This window comes from Neomonachus schauinslandi, chromosome 7 (assembly GCF_002201575.2).
Source record: "Neomonachus schauinslandi chromosome 7, ASM220157v2, whole genome shotgun sequence".
In the NCBI taxonomy this organism is placed as follows: Eukaryota; Metazoa; Chordata; class Mammalia; order Carnivora; family Phocidae; genus Neomonachus; species Neomonachus schauinslandi.
This window is the reverse complement of record NC_058409.1, coordinates 2,373,347-2,380,002: the sequence shown is the minus strand read 5'-3', so window position 1 is coordinate 2,380,002 and position 6,656 is coordinate 2,373,347. Positions and strand designations below refer to the sequence as shown.

General features: G+C 33.6%; 1 pseudogene; it reads left to right on the top strand.

Annotated features, from left to right (window-relative positions):
- The first annotated feature begins 4,758 nt into the window (after nucleotides 1-4,758).
- LOC123325307 lies at nucleotides 4,759-5,673 on the top strand (annotated as a pseudogene).
- The last annotated feature ends 983 nt before the right edge of the window (nucleotides 5,674-6,656 follow it).

Below are 6,656 nucleotides of genomic sequence, written 5' to 3'. Positions count from 1 at the left end.
AGTAAGAGATGGTGATTTTTATATGGAGGAGTGCAGAGATAAAGAAAAGTTGGGATAACATTTTTTTTTTTTTCTGATTTCTGGCTCGGGCTGTTGTAAATGGTGGTACCAATGGTGATACACGCTTCAGGGGACTTTGGCAGTTCATTTTTAGGCATGGTGAGTTTGATGTCACTGTGAGAGAATACTCACCAGACTCCCTTAAATTGGCATGGCAGCAACAACGAATAGATACAAGTTGGCCATGCAACAATTCCTTGGTGTATGATTCGGTGTCCTGAAAAATCAAAAGGACAAAAACAAAATTGTTAGTTCATTATAATGTCAATTAGCTAGTATAGAATGAAATTGTGAGCAGCTCAGCAGATTGATTTCATAATAAGGAGCATTGCTTAGCTCTCCACACATGCCTGTGTTTGTGTATGTGGGTGGGAAACAAACCACACGCTGTCATTCAGCAAACTGCAAGTCTACTTCCCCCAGAGAACCTCATGGACCAGTTTCACCAGGCAGAGTACACAATCTGCTTCTGACTCACAACATCGAATTGTATTTCTTTACTCGGTTATATACTCTCATATCCTGAATACTACTCTCTCTTTCTAGAATATAGTAGTTTAAATGCTTATTTAAAATATAAAGTGTGTTGGCTAACTGAACATAATGAAAAATTAATAAAAAATAAACCAAAATAATTATAGGAATACTAATATTGCAATTTTAGAAACAATAATAAAAACAACAGTAATAATCCTTGTCCCTATGTAACGACTAAGTGCTAAGCTCTGTTCTGCGTGTGCATGTATGTACCTGCGTATGTGCATGCATCTGTGTTATATACTGTGTTGTCTCTGAGTCTAGAAAAAAACCTTTGATAAAAATTCATTTGATAAAAAATTTGATTTGATAAATTTCATTTCAGATAAAATTTCATGTCTGATTGATGTGTTGTATAATAAGACAATATAAAATATTTCAAAGATACTGTATTTGCATTGTATTTTCTTGTTTATCTCTTCAAATCATGGAAATTTTTCACTTATATTACTACTCTCAATATATTCATTTGGGTCAGTAGCATACCCATTCCTAGGGAAAGTCACACTATCATACATTTATGGTATGCATTTTTCATGTCACCTCCTTTAAATAAGCAATGATTTTATTCCATCCATATTTAGGGAAATCCATTGTTAGAACTCTGCCTCTTCTATTAAATTCCATTACAGTGAATTATCAGCAAAGACCATTTAACTGGAATCAATTGCACACCAACCATGTAAGTCTGGTATTTGAAGACAGTGCTTATAATAGCTATATCATTTTGGTCATTGATATCATACATTTTTAGAATACATCCCAAAATAAAAGTAGCATTATCTTTTAGTATAAATATAAGCATGTATATCAGACTTAATATTCCCAGGATTTCTACATTAAACACCTCAAGATAAATATTCTCAGGAAGTAATGATCTATTATTTTTGTCTTTCATCTTACAGTCAAAATTTTAATATAAAGATGTAATGTAGGAACATACAAATAATTGAATAGATGTGTAGTCTTACTAATTTTATTGAATAGTTTCCTTCTATTTAAATGTAATTTCCCTTCCGATTAAATCTAAGGAGATATTCTGAATGTTTTATTCATGTACTGAGAGATGTGACAGAAAAATGAAAAGAATATTTTTCAAACTAGTTAAGTCAAATTAGTGCTGCATAATGAATTTTCAAAATCTTGACAAATGTAAAATGGTAAAAAATATTTGAGCATATTGCAGTCACTAGGTAAAGTGCATGGAAGCCTTTCTTTTACCTGGGAGGCAAGTTTGGGATATGACTGTGTTTATAGCTAAAGACCTGGTATCTAATGATGACAGCATCTTCTATAATTAGTCTCCAAACTTCTAGAGGTTAGGATGGTGTAAACTGCATGTTACATCTCTTTACTTACATGTAGTATTATTAGACAGAGAATATTTAATGTCACATAGAGAGAAAGGGACTATAACTTTATAAGGGTAGCACAGATTTGGAAGATTTTACAGGATATGTAACATTTGTCTTCCCACTTTTAAACATAGTGTTAGGAAGCGCACCGTTAGAGTATACCTCTTTGGATTCAAGAACAGATTTCATTCAACATTCTGGATGGCCTAGAAGGTATCATTTCATCTATCATTCTAGCATCATGGAAGGATATTCCAGATGCCTGATTGACCAGTTAGGCAAAGATTCTTAAAAGATGGTTGTACACCTGGGTGGCTTAGTTGGTTAAGCACTGGACTCAATCTCAGCTCAGCTCTTGAACTTCAGGTGCCCCATGGAAGTGGAAAGAAAGTAGCAGAACCTAGAAGATGAAGTAGTTGTTGAATTTATTAGGGAGTACTTCTAATAGCTGAAGACAAAATGTAGACAAAATATTCTTTTTTTTTTTTAAGATTTTATTTATTTATTTGAGACAGAGAGAATGAGATACAGAGAGCATGAGAGGGAGGAGGGTCAGAGGGAGAAGCAGACTCCATGCCGAGCAGGGAGCCCGATGCGGGACTCGATCCCGGGACTCCAGGATCATGACCTGAGCCGAAGGCAGTCGCTTAACCAACTGAGCCACCCAGGCGCCCTGTAGACAAAATATTCTTGTAGAGGCAGCACAAAATGTTTAAAAATGTAAATATAGTTGATATATTGTGGATAACTTTGGATATCAGAGTCCATAATCAAAAATACCTTGAACAAACATTTACTGAGAACCTACAATAGGCCAGGGACTACTATGTGATGGGGTTCTGCAGAAAATAGACATTACATATACTTTTATTTTCTTTTTTATTTTTTAAGATTTATTTATTTTAGAGAAAGAGAGACAGGGAAAGGGAGGGAAAGTGTTAAGCAGACTCTGTACCTGTGTGCACAGCCTGACCTGGGGCTTGATCTCATGACCATGATATGACAACCTGAGGCAAAACCAAGAGCTGGGCATTTAACTGACTGTGTCTCTCAGATGCCCCCACACTTCTCAACACTAAAATCGAGTATGGATTTTTGATGAGAATGAGCATAACAATTGAAATCATTAATGGAAAATGGAAAACCAGAATGACAAAATTATTTTTGGCAGTGAGAAAAAGTCAACAACTTTGGATAATGATATATTGAATTTGAGTTGTCAATAATATTCATTGATTTTTTATTCATAGATTTTAAAGTCTAACTTATGATCCACCAGTTCATGGAAGGCATCGATGCCCTTAAATCTCAATCCATGTCCTTACCAAATTTTACTGAGCTCTTGGTCAAACCAGTCAAAACAGCAAGACCTACTTAAACATGCATATATCTGCAACGTCATTCAAAGGTTAATCTTTTAATATACCTAATGTTATAGCAAAACAGTGGTCACATTCCAGGCCATCAAAATAGAGTGTAGAGGTTTATTTCATAATGAAGAATCTCAAAATCACTAAAGTAAAACAGAAAAATACACATTATTTATATTTTATCAGGGACATATTTGTACATTTGCTTCCCAAAGGGAAAACCAAAACACATTTCATTCAAACTTAAAAGAGTTTTTTTGTTGTTGTTTTTAAGATTCATGGTGCTTGAACTTACAACCCTGAGATCAAGGGTCACATGCTCTACTGACTAAGCCAGACAGGAACCCCAAACTTATGAATAGTTCTTAAAGAAGGCAAATAACTTGTTTTATATGTTATTTATTTTTCATGATTTGCAGCAGTGTTTTCTTAAATTCTCTGTGTGTATAAGTATGTATATATGTATATCTATTTATTAAGGGATAGATCATACATAGTGAATTTGTGCACGTATAGTAAAGGGAACACTTAAGTCACTACCCACATCGAAAAAATTTCATTATTTAGGAAACAATATGATTCTCTATATAAAGAATTAATTAAATATAATTCAATTTTGAGCAGTTAATAAAACTGGCCCAATAAAAATATATTCTCATTTTAACTGAATAAAATTTTCATTTTTTACATTTAAATGCTGATATTTACAAATTACAGATTAAATTATAAATACAGATTAAGCTAGTTTTTATAGTATATCATTACTGATTATTTTAGAAAGACGTATAAATAATACATTTCATTTTCTTTAAGCTTTATCCAAATAAATAATGAGACAGAAAATTGAGTTCCATATGCTATTCATTTATTCAGGTATTTAAAGGATATTATTGAGCAACTAGTATATACCAGGCATTGTGTAGCCATTCAGTTTATACAGAGGGCAAAACAATGATTTCACATTGGGAAGTTTAAGTTCTGATGAGTTAGAATGACCATAAAAAATAAATTTAGTTCATAAGTTTATTGAATATGTAAAAGATGAAAAGTGATTTGCAGAATACATCAAAGGACAGCACAGTAAGGAGAAATAGGCAAGTCGGGGGTTACTGAGATTTTAAGTACACTGTTCAGGGTAGGTCTCATTTAAAAAGTGACCTTTGACAAAAGATTGAACTGCATTTAAGAATACGGAATTAAGACTACATGGAGCTAACAGCTTTCTCAATAGACCAATATCATCAGTTGATTCAAACAAATAAATGGCCATGTTGTAAACCAAGCCCACTTCCAAAGCTGGTTGAGAGTCTGTTGACTTGAACTGCAAAATATGCATCACTCTCATTTTATTATGCTTCTAAATGTAAATGAGTTTGAGATTTACGCCACTGCATTTTAGCTCTATTTTTTTCTATTTTAGGAAAAGAGTGGAGTTCATGATGGGGCATGAGAATCACAGTTTCACCAGTGATTTCATTCTTTGAGGACTCTTTTCTTCTTCTCAATCAAGTCTAGCTTTCATCTCCTTTATATTCATCATTTTTATTATGACTATAACAGAAAACACAATCATGATCCTCCTTATCCTCAGGGACTCAAGACTCCATACTCCAATGTATTTCCTGCTCAGCCATCTGTCTTTCATGGACATCTTGCATATTTCCAACATTGTTCCCAAAACGGTCACTGACTTTCTGTCAGGCAGCAGAACTATTTCATTCGCAGGTTGTGGCTTCCAGATATTTCTATCCCTCACCCTCCTGGGTGGTGAGTGCCTTCTCCTGGCGGCAATGTCTTACGATCACTATGTAGCCATCTGTCACCCACTGCACTATCCCATTCTTATGAATGACTATGTCCGCATTCTCATGGCTAGAGGGTCCTGGATTGTTGGGACAGTCAACTTCATAGTTCACACAGCTTATGCACTCCCGTTTCCCTTCTGTGGCCCAAGAGCCATTGATCACTTTTTCTGTGAAGTCCCTGCCATGTTGAAGTTGTCCTGTGTGGACACAACACTCTATGAACGAGGAGTTTATGTAAGTGGCTTAATTTTTCTCCTTGTCCCTTCCTCCCTAATCCTTGCTTCTTATGTCCAAATTCTCCTTACTGTTCTTCAAATGAAATCATCAGAAGCACAGAAAAAGTCATTTTCTACCTGTTCCTTCCACATGATTGTGGTCACAATGTACTATGGGCCGTTTATTTTCACATACATGAGACCCAAATCATACCACACTCCGGGCCAGGACAAATACTTGGCAATATTCTATACCATCCTCACACCCACACTGAACCCTATCATCTACAGTTTTAGGAATAAAGATGTTCTGAAGGCAATGAAAAATATGCTCAAAGTAACTTTCTCCATTAAAGATAGTAATAAAAATGCTTGAAGCATGTGTTTTCTATATCAGTATTCAGTGCTTAGAGATTATCCATTAGTCATATCTTTAGAAAGAAAATCAAAGTTTCTATCCATCAAGAGTGGAAAGTGGATTTTTCCAAACCTCCAATGAAAATTTAAAAAAAAGTTTTACAGGTATTTGTTTTATAAATGCATACATCCAGAAATGCACTGTTCCCTCCCATGAAAAATTCTAAGAACTTATAAAAATTGACTTTTATAATACAATCACATTATATGGGATCTATCCATATAACTTTTCTATTTCATGAAACAGTAAAATTATAATTCCAAGGTTACAAGCAGCTATCAAAAATTCATAAAAAAATTATAGGCAAAATGGGTGCAGGTGTTCAAGAGGTAAAAATTCTAGTTATATAATACATAAGTTAAAAATAAGTAAGTCCTGTGATGTAATTAATGTAGAGCATGGTGACTGTAGTTAACAATGGTCTGTTGTATATAAGAAAGTGGCTGAGAGTGTAGGTTTTAGTAGTTCTCATCATAACAAAATGAATTGTAGCTCTGTGTGGTGACAGATGATAACTAAACTTATTTTGATAATTATTTTATAGGATATAGATATATCAAATTTTTATGCAGTACACCTAAGAACAGTAGAATTATATCAATTATACCTCAATAAAACAGAAACATAAAACAATGTATTTTAGTATTTAATAAATCACATATTATTATGTATTTTAATATACTAATACATTATGTAACTTATTTGATATACTCAATGCATTAAATATTATTTAGTAAGAATAACATTTATTAAGAGTTATTGAAGAACTAGCATTCAGTTTCTATTAATATGAGTTCTAAATCATGAAAACACTTCCCTTTGAAATCCACCATCCCTGTTTTCTTGCACAATGATGTAAACAAATATTGCATGTAAGAACCTCCATACATCAATTG